The sequence below is a fragment of the Leucopleurus acutus genome (genome assembly GCF_964270905.1).
Source record: "Leucopleurus acutus genome assembly, chromosome: 15".
NCBI lineage: Eukaryota > Metazoa > Chordata > Mammalia > Artiodactyla > Delphinidae > Leucopleurus > Leucopleurus acutus.
This window is the reverse complement of record NC_139157.1, coordinates 55,414,896-55,440,060: the sequence shown is the minus strand read 5'-3', so window position 1 is coordinate 55,440,060 and position 25,165 is coordinate 55,414,896. Positions and strand designations below refer to the sequence as shown.

The following is a 25,165-nucleotide window of genomic DNA, read 5'->3' as shown; positions in this document are numbered from 1 at the left end:
GGTTTATGTGATGTTTTCTATAATTTAATACCTAGTAGAATATTAAAGAATACATGCAAAATTTATGTACAAACTCAGGATTTATAAAATATAGTTGTAATGCACTGTAAACTATTATGAGTATGCTATTGGCAAAGGTTAGATACATAGATCAATGGAACAAAAAAAGAGAATCAAAAGGTAGACCCACACACATATGGCCAATATATTTTGACAGAGAGGTAAAGGTAATTCAGTGGATAAAGAATATCCTTTAAACAACTGATGATGGAACAAGTGGAATCCATAAGCTAATAACTAAACTCAACCTAAACCTCCCACCTTACACTGTAAGTCAAAGTAGATTATAAATGTAAAAAGTAAACTTACAAAACATTGGAGGGAAAAAAATAAGATAAAAATCTTTGTGGCCTGGTGTTAGACCACAAATGAATTCTTAAATATGACAGGGAGCAACAGACTGGGAGAGAATATTTGCCATCACACATCTGACAAAAGAATTTTAACTGGAATATACAAAGAACTCTCAATACTCAACAGAAATAAAACAAAAACCCCAATTAGCAAAAGTGGGTACAAGATTTGAACCGATACTTTATCAAAGAAGATATATAAAAGTTAAAAAAGGACATAAAATTTGTTCAACATTATTAGTGAGGAGGGAAATGCAAATGAAAACCACAATGAGAGCCACTATAACACCTTTTAGGATGGCTAAAATAAAAATTATCGATAAACTAAAGTGATAACAAAGATGTAGAACAACTGGGACTCTCATGTATTGCCCTTGGTTATGCGAAATGATAGAGCTACTCTGAATAGGGTATGGCAGTTTCTAATAAAGATAAACACATAGTTACCTATATGATGCAGTAATCACACTACTGTGTATTAACCTAAAGAAAGAAAAACTTATCTTCAAGAAAAAACCTGTACATGAGTATTCACATGTCATAATTCAAAAAAACTAGAAACAACCTTAACATTCTTCACCATGGATGAATCACAGAAGCATTATGCAAGTGAGATAAGCTAATCTCAAAAGTTCATATACTGTTTGATTCCATTTGTGTGACATTTACAAGAAGATACAGCTGTAACGACAAAGAGAGAGTAGGTAGCAGGATGGTAGGAGTTACCTACCTACCTACTCTTTTTTTTTTTAAATACAAAATGATTTATTAAAAAACCAGTAAGACACTACTACAACATGACACTGTCACACTGGGCTTTTAACATGAGACTGGGGGGAGGCATAAAACACAAATTGATTCTGAAGCAGAGCAATTAAGAAATAAAACAATGAAAGCAAATTTCTTTTAATGAGAACTCAGAATTAAACTTCAGAGGGACCCAAAGTCATACTTCCATTTGGGGACTTGACACAAAAAATTTAGTTTGAACTGCTATTAGCAGGTGGCAGGAGCCACCTTCAAATGAATCTTCAATTTGGAAAATACTGTTTCACCACCTGTTGGGGATAAGTTGCAGATGGAATAATTTAGTATGATTTGTAGCTATTTTGATGACCACATTGCCTGGATACTTTCCCATAACCACTCTGCTGGTCACCATCTCTTCCATGAGCTCTTCCCGGAAATCCTCCTCTAGATCCCCACTGTTGCTGTTGCTGACACTGTTCCTTCGACATAGCTACTTTTATTCCACATTTACTAAGACCAACATTGTGGTATTTCTTTTCCATTATCTTCTTCACTGGTTCCTCTTCCTTAAAGGTAATAAAACAGAATCCACACCTCTTATTGGTCTTGTTGTCCATGGGGAGCTCTATGGATTCAACCTCACCAAAACCACCAAAATACTCCCTTATTTTCTCTTCAGGTGTATCTGGAGAAAGGCCACCAACAAAAATTTTTTAACAGGCTCTTTTGTTTTCATGACTTTGGCCCTCTTAGGATCAATCACCTTCCCATTCAATTTATGTTCTTTCTGATCCATGACCTTATCTACACTCTCTGACTCTTTAAATAGCACAAAGCCAAAACCCCTTGATCGCTCTGTGATAAGATCTAACTTCAGAGTGCAGTCTACGACTTCACCAAATTTGGAGTAGTAGTCACTTCAGATCTTTCTTTGTAGTATCCCAGCTAAGGCCTCCTATAAACATTTTCCATTCTTCTTGCCGTGCTGTCGCTGCTTCAGAGTGTAGGAGGATGGTAGTAGTTAGGAGGATGGTGTGACTTAAGAAAGAATATCACAAGGTAGTGTTTTGGGGTAATGGATCTGTTCTGTACCCAGATTGCCGTATGGTTACGTGTATCTGTACATGTGTACATGTGTTAAAATTCATAGAACTGTACACCAAAAATGTATTTAAAAAGACCTATTGCAGCCCTCAGAAAAAAATCTATAATTGTGTCAGTGGTGTCAAAGTTATAACCATAAGATGCAATTTTGAATAATATCCCCAGTTATTATATGAAAACATAATTCTGTACTAAATAAATAATACCATACTCTGAAATATATCAGTCATAAAGCTTTCAGGACACACAAACCTAATTAAGTATGTAAACATAAACCAATAGTAATTACTACTGCTTTGTTAATTTTTAATGTTTATGTAATCAAAATGAATATTGCAAGGTTCCTCTAAAGAATTTGATTTTCCCATAAAATACTGTTGATATTCAATCTTTTTTTTTTTTTTTTTTTGGCTGCCCCACGCGGCTTGTGGGATCTTAGTTCTCTGACCAGAGATTGAACTCTGGCCCTCAGCAGTGAAAGCCTAACCACTGGCCCAGGGTATTCGATATTCAATCTTTTAAAACTTACCAGTTATTCATATGTTTCACTATGAATGTTTCTAACCTTTTACTTATCTTTTTCTTCTATGACTCATTCTTGTGTTCTGAAAGGAAGTTTATTTTTGAAAATAATTTTAAATATACTATAAGTTTTTAAATAAGTTCAACATCGTAATAAAATCAGTTTTGGGGACAATAAAAAAATTTAAAATAATATATCATTTTAACTTCTTAGCACCCGCTTTCACTTTCCAGTGAATCTTGGTTTGGACAGCATATCATTTGTTTAAGTTAGTAGTGATTTTATTTTCTTACTGTGGCACAGAACTTTAATTCCCTCCATCTAGCTAAAATTCTTTCTTCATTTAGTTGGCATCCAACTCTACTTACTGCTGTACTTTCATTTTTCTTTGCTCTGATCCCCTGTAGATCTTGTATGTACACCCTTGTTAACAATGATAGGTTGTTGCCTAATACTGTTTTTTCCTATCATGTTTTTTGTTAAATAAGTCAAAATTTCTTTCAGAGCAATAAAAATGATTTACTTCTTTTATACAGAGGTATAACATGTATCTAGGATATTGTTATAGTTTACACAATGTTTGATGGACTTATTATCCTACCATTGATTGGTGAATCATCATAGAATTAATTTTGAATCCCTTGGCATGCCACTTAGTAAATTAGAAAATAGGAAGTTGTAGAGAAATGATTCTGTACTTATACTCAAAATGTGTGTATCTCTTCCAAAATAGATTATGATATTTAAAAGAAACACGTGAGCTTAGAAAGTTAAGCTGCTTGAGAGCTGATAGCTGCCCTGTCCTATTATAGAGAGATTTCCTTAGATTGCTAGAATAAGTCCTTAGAGTCAGCAGACTGACTTGCTCTTGTCACACAGCGATTGAGCAAGCCCTAAATTAGACATGTGTCAGATTACAAGGGTATCCACACAGCACCCATGTGCCTAGTTGCCTACCCTAGCAAAACACCATGGGAGTTAATGAGGAGTGGGCCATTTCTTTAAAAATGTATGAGTTTTAGTTTGATACCAACAAAGAAGAAAGTCTGGGGTTGGGAGAAAAGACTTGTGTTTTCATATATAGATAAGAAATTCCATAAACTCATAAGGTTTAAACACTCTATGAAGATAAATTAATAGCTGTGTTGCCTAAGATTTTTAGCCTTGTCCCTGGTTGTAAGTCTGTACCATCCATTAGTAAGTAGCTGACTTAGAAGTAGACTTTATTGAGGAGAGGGAGGAAGGTCTCCAGATGCTTGAGATTATCCTTTTATATGTGCATATTTATTGAAATGCAATGTTACTTCTTTTAAGAGTTCTAAGTTCCTTGATAGCGATACTTGTATTCCATTTTTCCAGTGCCTTGCAACATTGTGTGTAGAGTAGATAATAAAATTTTATTGAGTGGATGTTAAATATATAAAGTATAATTTCCAGGAATTGAATATTAAGATAGAAAACATATTACATGCATAAATAAATTTTACCTGTTGCTCTTCATCTCCAAGTATTAAGCATATCCTGAGTCATCTACTGTTCCAAGTTAGGTCTTTAAAGGTAGAGAGCTAGTTGGGATTAGGCAGAGTTTATGATGTAGTAGTTTTGTGTTAAGTTAAGGGTTTTGAAGGGAGACTTGAATAGTAAGCTGTTAGGCTTGAGAAACAATCTATTTTATTGGTTTACAGTCGTATTTTCCAGGTCCAACCATGTCCTGGAGTAAATAGTTGCTGTTGCCTGTAATCAGATTATTCAATACAAAGACATGCTTTCCTAAGCATGCCTGGTCACAGGATGGGAAAGTATGTTTGGTCCCAGTATTGGTTTGGATAGGGACAGGGAATTATGTTGGTTTCAGTTTTCATTATTATTTTTATGTTGTTGCTTCTTATTCTTCTGCTCAGCACTCATTTTTGAATCTCCATTACACTTGTATTGAATTTCTTCTACACATTCCCCTGCCTCTAACCTTTCACTTATCTTTTTCTTCTATGACTCATTCTTGTGTTCTGAAAGGATTTCTTGGGCTAATGCTTTCAATCAGTAAACTTATTTTCTACAGAATTCAATCTGTTATCTGCTGTCTTTATATCATTTTTAAACTCTGTAATCATATTTGGTTTTATATTTTTATTTTTTAAATAATAGAGCAGTATTTCCTCATCTCAGATATTCTATCACTTTGTATGACAGGATCATTTAGTTAAACAGCCAAACTGTACACGTGTTACGTTAAGACTATCTTCTTAACGTAATTATGTTGATAGGAAATTGCATCTGAATTTATAAGGACATAATAAATAAATTTAGGTTTTATGAAAATGTTCCATTTTCATTAATATTTGCATTGATATTTTTGAAATAGCAGAACTGTAAAATTAAGAGCTCTCCTTTCTAAACTTTAATTATATTATGCCTATCCAAATGAAGATTTGAAGGCAACATTTTTATTTTCAGTGAAGATATTTATGTTTCCCGAAGTAGAAAACTGAGAAAAGGATGAACATGATGCTAAAAAATAGAACGTTTCTCACAAATGATCTACAGGAAAAAAACGATAGTAATTTGAGCTTACTCTAATATTATAAAAATAAATATTTAACAAAATATTATGCAAAGACTTTGAAATATTTTATTAAATAAGCTATGGTGTTTTATCAAACTGATGATTAAATCTCAGTGGTATTTAAAATATAGTTTTCTAATATCACTGATTTGAATTTTTTAATGCACTCTAAGTGCTGAGGGACAAAAAATATATGTATATATATTGCTTAATCTGGCCGCATTGCATTGCATTACACTGCTTTCTAGCTTTATTTTGTCCAGTAGAGCATTTCATTTTATAACAGGTATAACCTGTGTCACTATTTCTTTCTACCTCTGGAGTGGACTAGCTTTGTAATGCAGCATATTCATACTCTCGGGAAGAGGAAGCATCTTAATTGCTCTACTTCTAGGGAAAGCAAACAAGTCCTGCTTATTGAACTTACTAAATTGTTTGTAAAAGCAGAACAAAGGTGACAATATCCTGAATCATAACATCATATTCTCAGAATTATCAGATCACATGTGCAACTTTATTCAACTAGAAATTTTCTGAAATAAAACAACAGCTAGAGTGTTTTCCTATTGTTAATCTACAACATCTGGAATCTAATTTAAAACATCACCAGGCTTGCAAAAGAGCAGGGAAAGATGACTTAAAATAAGGAGAAAAAGAATCAATTGATACTGACTCAGAACTGAACACAGATATATGCATCTGAACTCCGTTTAGTGGAGGTTATTCGAATACAAAGAGGGCAAGAAGAAGCTGGGGCAGAAGAAATGAAAGATAATTCTTTTATCTCAGGCAAGTTTTTTTTACTGTAGGTGATAAAAGGGACATCCATTGAGACATATGGAGTATTAATTCATAAGTAAAAGTATACCAGAGGTTGCCAAGAAAGTATAAAACATGATGTCAGGCATCTGGAATCCAGATTCTGAATATTAGAATTTCTCTTACAGAAAGATTTAGAATGAGTATAGTCCCTATCTGGAACCCCAAAAGAGAAAATTATGTACTTTCACATCTTCCACAATCCAAAGAATGGCCTGAGGAATAGTGGGTCAGTGATGTGCTCCAAATAGGGTTAGATATAAGCCAAAAGAATGAGTTAGAACAGAAGAGGCCTACAAGGGAAGTTGTGCCAACACCAAGGCCTAAAGTAATTATCTGCCTCGAGTAGAGTGTGTTAAACATTTGCAGAGATACAAAGTCCACCAAGTAAAATTACTCGAGACTTCAGGAAAATATTGAACTTTTTGACTGCATTGATGCATTTTAAGCTTAGTAGATAACATTAGCATTTTTAAACCAAAAGAGCAAATATAATTTTGATCTGACTAGAAATTGCAAATATCCATCTAATACTGAATTTTAAATTCCTATTTAACAAAAATCAGCAAGAGAATGGCAGTATATTCAACAGAAAAAAATAAATTAAGCATATGATTTGAAGAGGTAGTATACAAAACAGGAAACCAAAGTGCCATTAAATATATGAAGAGACCCAGACCCTCAACCTGACTAGAAATCAGAGAAATAAAAATTCAAATTATACCACTTTACATCCATCAGATTGTAAGAATTAGCACTTGCTAGGATTTGGGAAAAAAACAACTTTCATACACTGTACAAGGTTTATAAACTGTTAGAGCTATCCTGGAAAGCAATTTGGAAGTACTGAAATTTGGTATGCATATAACCTCTAGACAACCTATTCCACTCTACAGCACATTTAATTTATAACCCAAGTAATTTATCACATAGGTCTATCAACGGATACCTTATTGTTATCACTCCAGTCTTTTCTGTAATGTAATATAATTTGAAATTAAATACATTTAACATAATAGTATAATGTTAAGTAGTAAACTGAAAAGAATTCAGAAGTAAAATATTGAGGGAATAAATATGCAAATATAACAAAATACAGTTTTTTATTTTCCAAGAATATGCATATGTTTAAATAAAATCTGGTAGCAGTGATTAGACACACATACATTAAATACACTAAAACTGGTTATCTAATGTGTTGAGATGGGAAGAAATTAAGCATGGAGGATAAAGAGAATGAAACTGAAAAAAGATAAATTTTAAGATAAAACAAAATAAAAGGGTCTTGTAAACACAGGTGATGATATGATGCCATGGATTGGAAAGTAAGATCAGTTTAACTTGGGGCATATCAGATCATTGTTGAAGCATTCAAAAAGAACACAGTATGAACTTCTAGTATTTTTTATACAAACAGCATGTATATTGGAAGTGGGTATAGTCTGTGCAGCGGAGACATGAAGTTTTTAAGCAGCCAACTAAAATTTTTACAGATTTCTAAGAAACTTTTACTTTAATTTGAAAACTTGGAAGAGATAATAAGTATTTCTAATCTGGGAAGTGAGATGATCTAATTTTCTGTTTTGAATGATCACTGTAACGTGAACAGATTAAAATGGGGCAAGAATAGAACAGAGTTTGTTTCAGTAACTCTTACAAATATGATAAAGGCATTCACCAAGGTATGCTTTAACAAGGAGGGGTGCTAGATTATAAGATATATAAAAACTTTAGATTCATTAAAATTATGTGATAGTTTTGTTGATAGGTAGAGATAAGAAAGAGAGAGGTAAAAGATAACTCTTGGTGTTATCAACTGAAGAACTGGTGTTTTTATTAAAGATTGTGAACAGATGATCAAGTGGAAGATATACTGAGTGAGAGGTCTCTGCAGCTTATAGGAAGATATCCAGTGGATAGTTAGATATATGGATCTTAAGAAAGCTGAAATTTAATTAGATATTTTATATTTATCTAATCTAAGAAGACATTTCCTTGACAATATTGAACAGATAACATTTGTGCACAAATTTAGAGAGATAAGTAGAATATCTGCCACCCAATAGGCCAATAAAAAGATTACAAATAATCCTTGCTGCTCCCAAGTTTCTGTAGTTAAATAAGTGGATTTGAAATGGACATACAGTTTTAAAGTTGAATAACCGAATTAATGGATTTTAAATGATTGTCAATTACTATCACGATCATAATTCTATTTTGAAAGAAAATCTAGAGGTTATCCTACTGATTTGCAGAAACTGATTCCTGTGCTGTTTCTGTTATACAAAGATAGCAAAATATTCTAGTTAGGAAGATGGGCTTTGGGGCTAGATTATTAGGGTTTTACTTTTACCCTGGGCAAGTTAAAAAATGCCTTTGACTCTCATTTCCTCAATTTAAAAGGGCAGCTAGTCTAATACTTTTGGTAGCTTATCTCCAAGATGGTCACCACTGATGCCTGCCTTCTCAATATCTGCTTTCCATCTCTCAGTTGAGAGTGAAGTACGTTCTTCCAACCCCTTGAACCTGAGCTGGTTTGTGATGGCTTTCACCATAAATTTTCAAAGAACTGGAGTTACTGCAGTTCCAAGCTTAGCTTTTAAGAGGAATGGTAGCTTCCACCTGTCTCTCTTGGAACTTGCCCTGGAGAAACGCAGCTGCAATGTAAGAAACTTATTTTGAGACTGCCTGCTGGGAAGGCTATGGTAGCCACTTAAAAAAGACACATGGAGGAAAAAAATACCTCATACCCCCAGCTCTTCACCCATCCCTGGCTAGACTACAGACATGTGAGTGAAGAGTGTTCAGACAATTCCAGCTTCAGTTGTCATCAGACTGTATTACAATAAATATCAAGATGAACATTGTCAACCTCCAAACTCCATATAGGTTATAATAAAATGATTTGAATAGCAGTGGTAAGAGTAGACATCCTTGTCTTGTTCCTGATCTTAGAGGAAAAACTTTCAAGTTTACAGCACTGAGTATGATGTTAGCAGTGGACTTCTTGTATATGGCCTTTACTATGTTGAAGTACATGATTTTACACCTGTTTTGTTGAATGTTTACATTATAAGAGTGTGGTGAATTTTATCAAATACTTTTTCTGCATCTGTTGAGATGTTCACATGATTTTTGTCTTCCATTCTGTAAAAGTACTGTATTATATTTATTGATTTGTGTACATTGAACTATACTTGTATCCCAGGGCTAAATACCACTTGATTATGGTATCTGATCCTGTTAATGTTGAATTTAGTTTGCTAGAATTTTGTTGAGAATGTTTGCATGTATCTTCAGCAGGGATATTGGCCTGCAATTTTCTTTTCTTGCAATTATAAAATGAATTTGGAATTGTTCCCTCTTCAATTTTTTTGGAAGAGTTTGAGAAGGATTGGCACTAATTCTTTAAATGCTTGGTAGAATTCACCAACAATGCTGTCTGAACTGGGCTTTTTTATCTTGGGTGGTTTTTGATTACTGATCAATCTCCTTATGGCTCCATTTACATTTTCTATTTCTATTTCATGATTCAGTCTCCATAGTTTGTATGTTTCTAGGAATTTATTTCTTCTAGGTTATCCAATTTGTTGGTGTATAATTATTTATAGCAGTCTCTCATGATTCTTTTTGTTTCTGTGGCACCAACTGCAATGTCTCCTCTTTCATTGGCAATTTTGAGTCCTCTCTCATTTTTTCTACATTTTTCTAGCCAAAGGTTTGTCAATTTTGTTGATCCTTTCAAATGCCAACTCAGAGTTTCATTGATCTTTTATATTGTTTTTCTAGTCTCTCTTTCACTTATTTCTGTTCTAATGTTTATTATTTTCTTCCTTCTGCTAACTTTGGGCTTAGTTTGTTCTTTTCGCCTAGTTCCTTGAGGTGTAGAGTTAGGTTACTTATTTGAGATATTTCTTCTTTCTTAATGCAGGCATTTATTGCTATAAATTTTCTTCTCAATACTGCTTTTGCTGCTTCTCATAACTTTTGGTGTGTTGTGCTTTCATTTTCATTTGTCTCAATATTTTTTTTGTTTACCTTTTGAATTTTTCTGACCCATTGGTTGTTCAGAGTGTATTAATTCCACACATTTGTGAATTTTCCGAGTTTTTTCTGTTATTCAATTCCAATTTCATATAATTTTGCTTAGAAAACATACTTTATATGATTTCAGTCTTCTTGAATTTGTTAAGATTTGTACTGTGCCCTAATATGTTATCCATCTGGGAGAATGTTTTGTGTTTGAAAATTATGTGTATTCTGCTGCTGTTGGGAGGAATGGTCTGTATGTATTTCTTAGGTCCATTTGGTCTAAATGTTGCTCGTCTGGTGTTCCTTATTGATTTTCTGTCTGAATGATCTATCCATTGTTGAGAGTGGAATGCCAAAGTTTCTTACTATTATTATATTGCTGTCTTTTCCTCCCTTCAATTCTGTTAATACTTTCTTTATGTATCTAGGTGTTCTGATGTTGGGTGAATATATATTTATAATTGTTATGTCTTCCTGAATAAATCAACACTTTTGTAATTATATTATGATTTCTTTGGCTCTGGTAAACATTTTTGACTTAAACTGTGTTTTCTCTAATATAAACACAATCACCTCTGCTCTCTTTTGGTTACCATTTGCATGTAATATATTTTTCCATACCTTCACTTTTTACCTATATGTATACTTAAAGCTAAAGCGAGTCTCTTGTAGATAGCATATGTTTAGATCTTATTTTTTTTTAATCTGTTCAGCTACTTTATGTTTCTGGATTGGGGAATTTAATTTATTTACATTTAAATTAAGGATTGATAGGTAACAAATTACTACTGGCATTATGTTAATTGTTTTCTGTCTGTTTGGTATTTCTTTTGATGCTTTCTTCTTCTCTTGATTTCTTCCTTTGTGATTTGTTTGTAGTGTTATACTTTGATTCCTTTTTCTTTATCTTTTGTATATCTATCATAAGGTTTCCTTTATGATTGCCATAAGGCTTACATAAATCATCTTATAATTATGACAGTCTGTTTTAAGCTAATAACAATTGAAATTTGCTTGAATACAAAACCTCTACACATTTACCCCCCTACACACACTTTATGTTACTGATGTTACAATTTACATATTTTTATGCAGCGTATCCATCAACTAATTATTGTTGTAGTTATTGTTAATATTTTTGTATTTTTAAATTTTATACCAGATTTAAAAGCAATTTATGCATCATTATCACAATATAAGAGGATTCTGTATTTGTCTATATATTTACCATAACCAGTGATTTTTATACTTTCATGAGCTTATGTGGTGCTATTTAGTGCCCTTCTGTTTAAAAAGAGTTGAAAAACTATCTTTAGCATTTCTTATTAGGCAGGTCTAGTGGCGATAAGCTCTCCCAGAATTTGTTTCTCTCTCCTTCATTTCTGAATGTCAGCTTTATCCAGAGCAATTAGGCAAGAAAAAGAAAAGGCATTCAAATATATTGAAGCCCTGAGCAATGTTATGGTATTGGCGATGGGGCCTTTGGGAGGTAATTAGGGTTAGATGAGGTTTATAAGGGAATCCCTCAGGATGGGATTAGTGCCCTTGTAAGAAGAGACGCAGAGAGTTTGCTCTCTCTCCAGCATATGAGGACATAGCAAGAAGGCGGCTCTCTATAAACTAGGAAGAGATTTCTCACCAGACACAGAATTGGCTGATGGCTTGATCTTGATTCCAGATTCTAGGTTCCAGAGCTGTGAGAAATAAATTTTTGTTTCTTAAGCCACCCTGTCAGTCTCTGTTGTTATGGCAGTCTAAGCAGACTAAGACAGCATAGTATTGGTAATGCTTTTTTAAATTTGAGTATCTCAGTTGAAGGAAATGAAGAATAGGTAGGGGTCCGCTATATGTTTAAGTAGTAAAATGTTCATTATAATGATACATATATATACATACACAGTTAAACATGCTCAAATATACTCTAAAATGTATGGCATCCATATATATATATATATATATATATATATATATATATATATATATATATATAACATGTTGATCACTTGAGATTAAAATGTGCTTCATATATGTGGAAATCTATTTTGAAATAGTATGAATCAAAAAAACAAGAATGCCCTAATACTGATTTTTCTATTTCTGTATTCTCCATTTTTAAGTAATCACATCTTTAAAAGTCACAGAAACTTAGATCTTTGGTCTCATTTTTCCTAGCCAACTTGAACTTTTTCCTGTCAGCTCAACACTCATCATTTCACCTCTCACTTTATACATTTTCAGAAATTTGCTAGGCTAGCAGGTTTCTTATGCTATACACCAGTTTTCATAGGCAGGATATTAAGTTCAGTAAGCTTGGAGGTTGAGAGGGATGAATGTTCACAGTGAAGAGTTAGCACCTCTGTTCTGCTGGCTTTAAATCTCATGCTGCAGGAAAATGGAATAGTTCAGTACTCCCCATCTTTGTATTTCTACTAAGTTTACTTTTCTTTCATCAAAACTTTTCTCAAAATTTTCTCATTGCAGAAGCCTAACCTCAGAAGACATTCTTCCCTATAACTGTTGGACAGTTGGACAATAATACAAATATATAAAAGCTAAAAATCAAAGAATTATTTCTTCTACAGGATGTCAGTTAACAACTTTGTGTGTTTACTGAATCAGCTAAATTGTGGAGGTTCAGATGATTCAAATACATTGTAAGTGGCTGTAGTCCTTCCATTGCCAACTGTTTTTTGACTAATGAAAATGAAACAGCACTCTCTATTTTTTTTATATCAGGTCTTCTTGTTAAAATGCTAGTGAGATCTATTTGTTGGTGTAACTTACACAATTCCTACAAAATGGTGACCTCTTCAGTCAAGAGTCAATTTTCCAGCCACGTCATATTAGTTACCCTTTCTCCTCTCCTTTTCTTCCTTCCAATCCTCTTCTTTCTATTCTTCTTCTCCTCACTTCTTATATTACTGACAAAATGAGCAACATAAGAAAGGTTTTTGATTGTGTAAAATATTATTGTAATAATTTACCTTTAAATATGACATTTGAATTCCAAAATTGAAAAGTTTTTAACTATTATAATAGAACTCTGTGGTACATACATCAAAGATCAGATCCAGAATGCAGGCATTCTTGTTAGAAAGAGTCTAATCAATGGTCCCTTATTCCAAAAATTCAATTCCTTTGACTACAGAAAATGCTTAGATGGAAGGGAATCTTGCAGCATAAACAAACAAAAAACAAATGATAATTATGAAAGTTCTTTTAAGTATTCTGAAAGCACCAGTCATCAGATTGATTCCAAATAAATCATAACTAAATTCAGGCATCTCATCTAAGTTTGAAAAACTTTAAGTTAGTTTTTAGATTTGCAAAGGCATTTCATACCCATTGTTACATGCCCCACAGTGTATAAGAGTATGTTATAAAAAGTAACCAGATCAGCCAACCCATTCAACTTTATTTTCAAGACTTATGAAAAGCTAACAGTTTAGTGCATAGTTTTGTTCATGATTTTCTGTCTGTGCACATAAATATATAACATAGTGTCCTTTGTATAATTTACAAGAACCACCATGATTGCACATAGGCTAATTTTCAATATGTTTTATCACATGTAAAATATAACAGGGTATTTTTCCAGGATAAGTCTCAGAGCTATAAGTCATCCCATTTTTTAACCACATATATTCCACTTTATGGATAAACCATAACCTAGTCTCTTCTTGGTTGGATATTTACAGATTTTCTTTCCAAGATATTTGTTGCAAAGATGCTGTATAAAATATTCCTGTCCATATATTACACACCGTTTATTCTTTTGATGTCAGTTTCTTAAAACTGCAGTTATAACAATGGATATACATAATTTTTACTTCAATAGTTATTACTTTGTTACTTTAAAAAATGTTACAGCTTTAAAAACTACCATCAGGAATACATGAATTTACCTGCTTTTCTACACTTTCAATATTAAGTGACATTATCAATATAATTCATCAAATAGCTTTTCCTATATTACCTTTTTCATACCCGGTGTTTTCATATAGAAATAATACTAATAATGCCAAACAGTTAATGAAATTTTCTAAGAAAACATGTCAAAAAAGTAAACCATATGAAAAATTTATATAGATATACACAAACACAACTGAATCACTTTGCTGTACAGCAGAAACTAACACAATGTAAATTAACTATACTTCAAAGTAAAAAAAAAAGTAAACTAATATTTTTCCTTATTGATTAGTAAATATATTCCAAAGCATGTTATAAAGTGCTAACACTTATACTACTGGAAGCACTTGTACAATTTTTTAAGAAACACAATCAAATATTAAAATGGGCCAAAATGGGAATACATACCTCAAGCCAAATGGATTGAAATGACTAACATAGGAAAAGATGTTCGAATTTATTTTCAAAACAATGCATATTAAGTTACATGTATTAGTTTGACAAAAAAATTGTTATACAACATATTCCTTGTGTAAATGGAGGGAAAGAGACATTTTCATTTATAGAGACATTTTAATTCTTATAGTTTTTTTTTAGATTAATCTGTAAATAATTGTTAATATAAAAATATACATATACTTAAGCAGTCCAATTCTTGAAGATCCATTCCATTGTAACAAATGCATGAGTATCAATATATTTATATGAGGATGTCATTTTTAGAATAATTTAGAGAAGTTAAAAAATCTTTGACTGTATAAAATGCTCATCATAGGGGAATGATTATCTGTTGTCACTCCATTCCATATGATAGTCTGTAGCTAAAGAAATGAATGAATTTAACATATATCAACTGACTTAGAAGATTTTCCAAACATAATATTAATGATAAAAGCAAGATGCAGAAACATGTTTGTAATGTAATCTAATTTTTTAAACTTAATAACCAACCACAGAATCAATTTGTATATGTGTGTACGTTTGTACAAACCTGAACAAATTATGTAAAAACACACATCAGACACTTAATGTTAGTTTATTGGTAGGTGAAAAGGAAAGGAAATAAAAAAATTACATATAAAGAAACAAATGTACCCATGATTTTAAAATAGTATTACAACAGAGTAATATTTATGCAAAATTATATATGTATGAAATTGTATAAAAAATAAGGTCACTAAAAATATCAGTGTTGGTTACTTTATGGTAAGTAGATGTAAGAGTATTTAGATATTTTAAAAAATATTTTGTATCCTATTTATGAATTCAAGAGAACATGATTATCTCATTTATTCTATAATTAGTTTCTCAAATTTTTACTACTCCACCATTCCTCACTCTTACTACTATTTATTAATCCTTATATATAATTCTAATGTAATAAATCTACTTACCTTGATGGTGATAGTACTTCCATTAAGACATAGAGAAGATTTTAAAACTGAACATTACTGGAATACAATTTAGATACAATAAAATTAATGCATTTAATGTAATCAGTTCAATGAGTTTCGACAGTTTTTGACAGTTGTGTTGTTTTCAGTTTGGGTTTACTCTAAAAAGTATAGATTAATATATGTAATTGGGTCAATGACCAATAATTTCAGATCACTGATAATTCTGAGAGAACAAAGAGGTTTAAAAATAAGAGAAAAAAGGGAAAATCTAGTCAACATTCAAAATTTTTGTGAATAATTTCAATAAAATGTTTTAGAATCTCTTCTGAAAAGACAATGTTTTAATCAGTTATTTGCTTTTTTGCTACTGAGCTATAGGAGATTCTTATATATTTAGGATATTAACCCCACAGCAAACATGATGATTTGATGATTTGATGTAACAAAAGTTTTCGAGGTAATGTATATGTTTAGTCCCATGGTTGTAGTAATGGTATCATGGGTATATGAATATGTCCCAAATCGTCAAAATGTATACATTAAATATGTGCAATTATTTGTATATACATTTTACTAAGTAAATCTTTAAAATAGGAAGTGACTAAATTACATTAGAGTAAAATGGAGAAATGAGTACAATGTACTTTGGAATAATACTGAAAAATATATAATACTGGCTAAAATACTGGCTATACTGGCTATATACTGGCTATATACTGGCTATACTGGCTATATACTGGCTATAATACTGGCTAAAATAATGAGGAAATGAGGTTATTAATAATAATATATATTATAATAATAATAATATATATAATAATTATTATATAATAATTATATAATAATATATAATAATTATATAATAATTATTCTTTTTAATCAGTATATGAGTTTTGTGATAATAAGAGTAACTATGTTGACATTTTTCTCCCTGAGAAATATTCAGTCTCTTCCCAAAATAAGTTATCATCCTCTTTTCAATATAGTAACTTGGATCAAAACTAATAAGTGAGATAAACTGTGTGGCACTTTATCACTCCCCTCCTTATATCAAGTGATTTATGATTAACAACTTTAAATATTTTGGCATATGCCTTTCTCTTGCTCTTCAAGGTAAAAATCATTCGACTCACATCATTTGGTATTTATTAATAAAGTATGGTCAGTGCTTGGGAACTTGTCAGAGACATATATTATGTGTCTTAGAAATATTTTTTTTTCTTAGTGATGGGAGTCATCACTAAAATTTTCCATACTATATTTTGATAAGTGAAAAATTGACAAATTTTAAGTTTAGTATTTTATTTTTAGTTTAATAACATTCAAATTCAATAGTTACCAACTGTGACCAAATTTATTTTCAAAAAAAGGACTGTAATAATATTTCCATCCCATGTGCTCTTTAGAAAACTTCCCCATGAAGACCTTGAGGCGAATTTCCTTCCCTTGAATCTGGGCAAGCATGTGACTTGCTTGTCACCTAAAGAATATGGCAGACGTGAAGCTGCAAGACTTCCAAGTCTATCCCATAATAGGTGAGGCAGCTTTTGCCTTATCATATGGGTTACTTGCTTTGGAGATATTCAGTTGGCATATCAGAAATTCTACTACTCTGAGACTCTCATGCTAGAGAGATCATACTTAGGTACTTGGGTTAACAGACCTGCTGAACTCCCAACTGACAGATGGGCATTTGAGGGAGCATATTGGATGGCCAACCAAGCTGAGCCTTCAAGTGAGTACAGCTCCAAGCAGCATCTGACTTAGCCTCATGAGACCCAAGTGAGAATTGCCTAATCCAGCACTTTCTGAATCTTTGACCCATAAAATCGGGTAAAATAAAAATTGTTTAAAGTGTCTAAGTTTTGGGGTAATCCACTATGTAGGAATAATAAATGAAATATTATTCAATGTGGAATACCTAGGAAAGCTGAATGAATCTCTCACTTGTCTTAAAGAGAGCCCAAATCAGACACATAAATATGACTGATGAAAGGAACAACAGAGACATCAAGTGTAATCTCTTATTTGAATATTGAGGCAAATGACCTGGAGAAAATAGCTACTTATTGGTAGACCAAAGATTGGAACACATTTTTCATGATTGCTGTCTTGGTATTTTTGCACAGTTTAAAATAGCTCTGTATTTGAAGAGATTAAGTAACCATAGAATATTAATTGACATTTTTATATTTCATGACATATTCTTATTTTCTTTCTTTTAGAAAATCAGTCCCTTATTTAACTTTATTTGATTCTCAAACTCATTCACAGTTTTATATTTAAAACCTACTTTATACAAGTACTGTATTAAATGCTGGGGGATTAAATACGAAGATTTTATGCCATTGAGGTATGAAGAGTTGTTTAATATAAAGGCATTTAAATCATATATTGTGAATAAAATATGAGTAGTTACATAACAGTTCCATTTTTAAAAATGTTGTCAAATAAAGAAGAAAATTGGATTCAATAAAACATCAGATTTATTAAGGCTACCAGTGGTGTTTGAGATAGATGGTTTGTGAAGGTGAATTGTCTTTTAACAAGTAGAGGTGGATAGTTACAGCTTTTAAAAGGAGAATATGCTAAACAAAGGCATAAAAACAACAGGTATATTCAGGAGGTGGTGAGGGTTTTCACATGCCAGGATATATTATATGTTTGTATATACTGAGAGGTGAGATTGAGAAGAGGGATGAGCACTGGAAGATGATAATTGATGTGTAGATTGGGGCCATATGGCAAAGTATCTTTGATACCGTACTGAAGGGGGCAAGAAGGCAGTGTCAGAGGTTAATTATGATCAAAGGACTTCTTAAGAATATGAAAAAAACTTTTATTACTGAACCTCCAGCAATAACATATGAATGAACTTTTGATTGTGTTTTCTTAAGAACTATTACTGCCCATTTACAATTATCTTAGACTTTTCAGAATAGATTGATTGCAGTTGTGAATATTAAACTCTGATATAGCATTCAGTTATGTGATAATGCTTTTTATCATTTTGGGCAACCAGTAACTTGATTCACAAGTACCACTCGATAACAAACCTAGTCGGCACAAATTACTCAAGCATCTAAAAGGTAGATGTGATATGGTTGCAAATTACACAATCTCTTCTAGGAAATAAATAAGTATTTCATGTAAATGAGCCATTATTTTTCTTTAAAAAACAGTCATTCCATGTCTGAGAGCTTTATCCTAGAAGCTTTACTTTTTTCAGAGTGCAATTTCCTTTTCACAACAGATAACCGCCTTGTAGTGACTGGAAAATCACCTCATGCATTGATTTAGCTAGTCAGTCATTCAGTCTTTTTAAGGCATGTACTTGCTATGTGCTTGACCCTCTACTATGAGCTGGGGAAAAAAACATTCATAATTTGTCCTTTTTTTTTTTTTTTCTTTAAAAAGTTTGCAAAATGTAGCTCAGTAGGAAGTCAAAGATTGCCTTTCCCATACTAGGTTCGTTAGCCAAAATTACCCTGACACAACTGGAAAGGTCTGAACAGTAAAACTAAGGTAGTGATCTTGTTATTTTATAGAGAAAGTATTTTTTCTGACCACTAGTACATAAATTAAAAAAAAAATGTTCTTGGCAAATTTAACTAATTCCATTCTCCAACTCACAGAATCATAGATTTATTTAGTATAGCCTTATTTTTCAAGCCCAGTGTTCTAGAAAATGAGTATTTTTAAGACAGGTAATTCTGAGTATAGTAAACTGAAGGTAAATTGAATAAATGAAGATGCCTAGCCAAAGGGATTTCCTGGCATCAATAAACAGAGAAAATAAAGGAGAAAATAACCCATTTCACAGTATAAGAACATAATCATTTGACTATAGCTATTTAACAAAGAAATATTTGATTGGCTTCCTTAGCCTGGGAAATAAATTTGAGATTAAAAGTCAGCTGATCCTCTGTCTACAAAAGAGGATAATGGATTCAGTGATTTGAATACAGAGCAGCAGGTAAAATATATCTTGGAAGCATGTATGGTCCATGGATCTGTCCTTGTCCTGTTGAATCAGAATTTTCTAAATGAATCAATAGGAAAATATGCTTTAAAAATATTATCCAATATTGCTAATTTAATTTAGAAACAGATATGGATCTCTTGTCTCTCCTCTTTGTTCAAATAACAATGTGCTACAGTATGGCTTAGCTGCAAGACAAGGAGAGATTCTACGGCTAAGATGCAGCCTTGTTGTTTACTTTCCTTTATTTCCTAACAGTTAGATAAATAACAATATGTCTAGCTGAAGCAGACTTCTTATACCTTTGATGCCTGTGAATACTTTTAAGAACTCTTGAAAATATTTAGGAGAGATTTCTAGTGAGCAGAAGAATTACTGGTGTGGGGCTGTGAGTGGAGTGGGGCAAGTCAAACATCCTAGGGATTCTCATAACTAGAGCAGCCCTTTGTACATCAGGGAGATAAATAAGCTCAACATTACATGGTTTACTGAGAGTTCCTTTACATATGTATTAAATATATATAAACGCTTGGGAGATAATCACAGGTTTCCAAATTTATAGTTTAGAATCAATGGCAACATCACTTGCTGTATATGCATCAGGACAAAAATGGCTAATTAGGTGGAGTATTCTCAAATTAGTTTTATTTCACTGACCAGCTACAGGATAATTGGAATACACATGATAGAATGGAAGTATCTATCATGTGAGACATTGCATGTTGAAACACTGAAAAGCAAGAAATAAGCAGGGACAAAGGAATGATAGTGCTGTGACCTGCATTTTTGTTGTGACACAAGCTTATCTTCCACACCTATGGAAACATAAATCATTTAACACTTTGTGTAAAAGAATCATGATTTTAGTTTGCCTCCAAATTCCAAACACCCTGAAGGTAATCACCTTATGGTGAATGAACCTGTTATGTGACGATTAAAAATGTGAGCACTGGAGTTAAATCCTCTGCATCCCAGTATTACTCCCACCACTTACTAGATGTATGGTGTCAGGCAAACTATTTCCTTCTCAATGCCTCAGCTACTTCATTTGTAAAATGCAGGTATCAACGGTACCTACTAAGAGTTAAATGAGCAAACTTCTATAAAAGATTTATAATTGAGCATAGCAGATAAATACACAACTCGTGCAATCTATTAGTGTTATGCTCTAACATGCACTCTATTTTAATGTTTATATTATTGACTTTATTTATTTATTTATTTATGGTTTCCTGAAATTATACTGATGTAGTAAATAAAAAATAGTCATTACAGTCTTTTACTAACAGTAAACATGTATACATTTGTCTTATAAATATTGTCATGCTACTCTAAGCTTTTCATATTTATTAGAAATGTCTCTATCTGTATAGTCATGTTGTAATTGTCATATGCAATACATGTAATTACCATATAAGACATCCATGCAGTATTAAAGAGAATTCCACTTCATTTAGACAAGAATCATGCATTATCTTCTTTGAGCAGAAATATAATTATATAGATTTTTAATGGTTGTATAAAATTGGAGGATTGGGTTTTAGTCCAGATCCCAGTGAGAAATTGACTCTTTCTACAAGAGTCACTTAAAATAACTTTATTCATATTTAGGAAAAAAATGGATTTCATTAGAGATCACAGAAGACAAAGAGCACTTTTATTAAAGAGAGTCATAGAGCTGCAAAGCAATGCACAGGCAGTTTCTACTATGTGGTAAGGTAAACGAGGCTTTTTCTGCAGATACTTCTAGAGGAAGAAACCATCCACAGCAATGCCAAAATAAGTACTTGATTGTTGACTTCCAAGAAAGATGGAAGTGTAAGGGCACAGCTCATTAGAGTATTTCATATACTTTGAAGACAGGAGAAAGCCACAATTTCACATCACAAGCTGAACAATAACTGATAAATAACAATGACATTTGTACAATTCACAGGGGCTCCGAGAATTTAGTACAGAACAATATACAGTGTGTATTTTATAATGCAATAAAAGGTATAGGAAATAGGTGGAAGAAGTTCTGATGTATCTTACTAACAGGTCCAGTTTAAAGGCTGAGGGGTAGACTAGCCATGGAAGAACTAGAGCAGACCTCTTCAAAGACTGGAAGGTATGCTTAGGAACTAGGTTGCTGTCTGCCTTTTTCTGTACACTTCAATAACTTCCTAATATGGATACTGTCTAGAAATGAAGCTTAGCAATAAAACAATGTATATCAACAATCGTAGAATGCTCATTACTGACAACATTGAGCAACCTGATAAAAATACCTAGGCCAAAACCATGTAAGGGTATGGATTTTAATCTATAGGTTATAATAAATTTAATTTAAACACTTAATATCCAAACCATTCTAGGATCATTAAAACACTTAAAGCTCCTGCAAGTAAGCCCTAAACCAGTCTCTGTCAGTATTTTCACAATATTTTTATGTGTGCATGTGAAATCTGGGAAGCAATAAAACAAGTGAATAAATTGATGGCTAAGATAACATAGAGAAAAGTAGCCACAAGGTATTTGCTTAAAATAGTATCAAAAATTGTTGCTAGTAAATTATAATTCATAAATAAAGTCAAATAAATTCTATTATAAAATACCATCTCATATCTAATCATACAACCACATATTAATATTGATATGAGAAAAACATAAAACATGGAAAGTGATACATGGCTATGACCAAACTTGAATCTGTTTTTAAAAATAAATCTTTACTAAGATAACCAGAACTAACAAGATTATTTTCAAATTTCACTGGAATAATAAAGATCTATTAAAGGCTGTCACTTTTTTTTTCAGAAAGAAAAAAAAGAAAAAAAAAATGAGGGAAGTGTTATGTGCTACCAGTTTTGAAAAGGTATGATGAAGCCATAGTAATAGAAGCAAACAAGGAATGAAAAAAAAAAATGACCAATGAAATAGAATTGATAACTCAGAGACCAAGAAATGTGTTTTTGAATACTTGATTTTAAATAGATAAGCAAAGTAAGATTTTGTAGCTGGTGTTAGAGAAAACTCTTATATAGAGAAAATAAAATTGAATTTCAATATAAAATTTTATAATATATGTAGATGTGTAATTCAGATGTATTAAAGATCTAAATGTGAAAGTTAAACATATTTAGTAATTAGTATTTACTATGTAATTATTTAGAATATATTTGGCCTAGTAGTGTGAAAAATTTCAAATAGGGCCCTAGCACAAGTTTAAATAAATAAAATAATAAATTAATAAGCAAACACATACTCATTTGATTTCATCAAAATTATGGATTTCTATACAGAGTACCTACATAAAGTCAACAGACCATTAACAACTTGTAAAATGCTATTTTTAGTATATACAACAAAAACTAAGAGAAAGGTGAATCAAGAAACTCATGTAAATCACTCAGAAACACAATAGAAATACAGATAAAGAATACCGTATGGATAAGTAACACTCACAAGTGGAAATCTGAATGATAGTAAGTATATGAAGAAATTCTCAAATCATTAGGAATAGGAGAAATAATATTTAAGGCAACAATGAGATGCCAGTTTTCCCCATCATATTTGCAATATTAGAAAATTGCATGATGCCAGAGTCTAACCAGTCTTCTACAACATAATCATAAGACTGGCATCCTATCACCTTGACCATATTCTCTTGGTTAGAAGCAAGTCACAACTCTTACCCGCATTCAAGAGGAGATTATAAAAGGACATGAAAAGGATAAAGATATTTATATTCTACTATATTAAAACTATAAGTCTCATAAATCATTTCTAAAGGAAACATTAAAAGGAGATAGGTAATAGTGGAAGGAAGACACCAATATCCTTTTTAGATGACTTGCAGTCTTAGGAGAAGTGCATTAAGAATAATTAATAAACTAAAAAGAATATATATATATAGTACTAGACAAAAAGTCAACATGATGTTTTATAATTAAACAGTATTATGTTAGAATTAAATGTTCCTGAAATAAAGATCTTGTTCTGCAGATTCAAAGGATGCAGTATGTTTCAGTGTGATCAATAAAGAATAAACACTTAAATTTGTTGTTGACATTTTGAACAAGGAGTTTAAAGAAACCCATTCCAGTGAGGGTGCTTTATAGACTTTTAACTTGTGATCTCTTAATTTTCTTTCTTCCGTTTAAGAAAAACAAAAAAATAACCTCCAGATAAACACTCAATTTCAGGGACAGTATTTTGACTTGTGTGTGGGTGAGAGTCAATGGGAATAAGGAAACAAGACCCTTACCTCTGTGGTCTTTGCATTATATGGAGGCAGTCAAACTCCAGAAATGGAAGAAGAGTCAACATTCAGTATATAATGGTTATATGGAATATACTGCTTGTTTTGTGGGTTTATTTTTTTTTTAATTTTGTTTTGTTTTCAAATTTTGTTTCCATCTTACAGTACTTTTCCAGGAAAAAAAAAAAGAGCTAGGATATGTCTTTTTCATTTGAAAGATTGAAAAGAAAAACAGGTGAATGCCTGAGAGAGTTTGTGGACTCAAATGGCATGAGGGGCAAACAAAAATGTGCCCAGTGTTTGGGGAGCAGCCAGAATAGTTGTGAGGATCAAAAAGACCAGGCTGTGACCTCCCTGAGATCCTGAAATTGCCAGCAAGAATTTGAATTCAGCTTGGGTGCGTGTGTGAGAGGAAGGGATTAATTTTAATTTTCTCAAGGTTTATGTGATAAAAAGAGCTGATAAGGAAGTTGATGAATTCAAAAATATAGGTTTCTTCAGTATGTTTAAGGTAATCACTAGAATAAGAAAAATAAATACACATATCCTAAATCATTAGATGGGGAAAGAATTCACTAATGCACAAAATCTGGAAGCACCATGCAATGAGCACTCTCAACTAAAATTAGATGGTCTTATCAGACAAAAGGAAAAACACCAAGGACTGCTGCATTCAGCAGCTCTTTCAGTGGCTGTAAGGAAAAATCTTGTATGAACTAACACAACATTGCATCATTCCCCCATTTTTAATTGCACATTAGCCAAATTGTTTTAGTGACCTTATTTGCTCTTTTAATATCACAGTTTAATATTTTCTGTTATTATTCTGATTTATTTTCCTCTTTATTATGTAAATAATAAATAAGTGACTGCTTCCTCTGTTAACGCTTTTCCCATGGAGAACAATTAACAGTTTGGTATGTACTTCCAGGCAATGTTCTATTTCCAGGCGTATTAGTTTTCTTTTGCTGCTATAACAAATTACCATAATCTTAGTGGTTTAAGGAACACAGATGTAATATTTTACAGTTCTCTATGTCAGAATTCTGACATGGGTTCCACTGAGAGAAAATCAAGATATCAGCAGGGCTGCTTACCTTTCTGAAGGCTCTAGGGGAGAATCTTTTTCTTGCCTTTTCCACTTTTTAGAAGCTGCCCGCATTCCCTGTTGTAGCCACCTTCTTTCATCTTCAAAGCTGGCATTGGAGCATCTAGTTTTTCTCACACTACTGTCTGGTATTCAGAGAACCAAATGAAGATGTTTCTTCTTTTAACGATTTTAAGGAGTCAAATGATTAGACTGGACCCACCTAGATAATCCAGCATACTCTCTCCATCTCAGACTCAGCTGATGAGCAACCTTAATTGCATCTGCAACCTTAATTCTCTTCTGCTATGCAAGGTAATAGCATAGCCGCAAATTCTAG

The 25,165-nt window shown here is 32.2% G+C and overlaps 1 pseudogene across 1 annotated transcript; it reads right to left on the bottom strand.

Moving 5' to 3' along the window:
* Positions 1-1,501: 1,501 nt before the first annotated feature.
* On the bottom strand, positions 1,502-24,900 carry LOC309972312 (heterogeneous nuclear ribonucleoprotein D0-like; annotated as a pseudogene). The gene is made up of 2 exons: positions 24,836-24,900; positions 1,502-2,201 (listed from the first exon to the last, which is right to left on the bottom strand). The product of its transcript is annotated as a heterogeneous nuclear ribonucleoprotein D0-like (transcript).
* Positions 24,901-25,165: the final 265 nt, after the last annotated feature.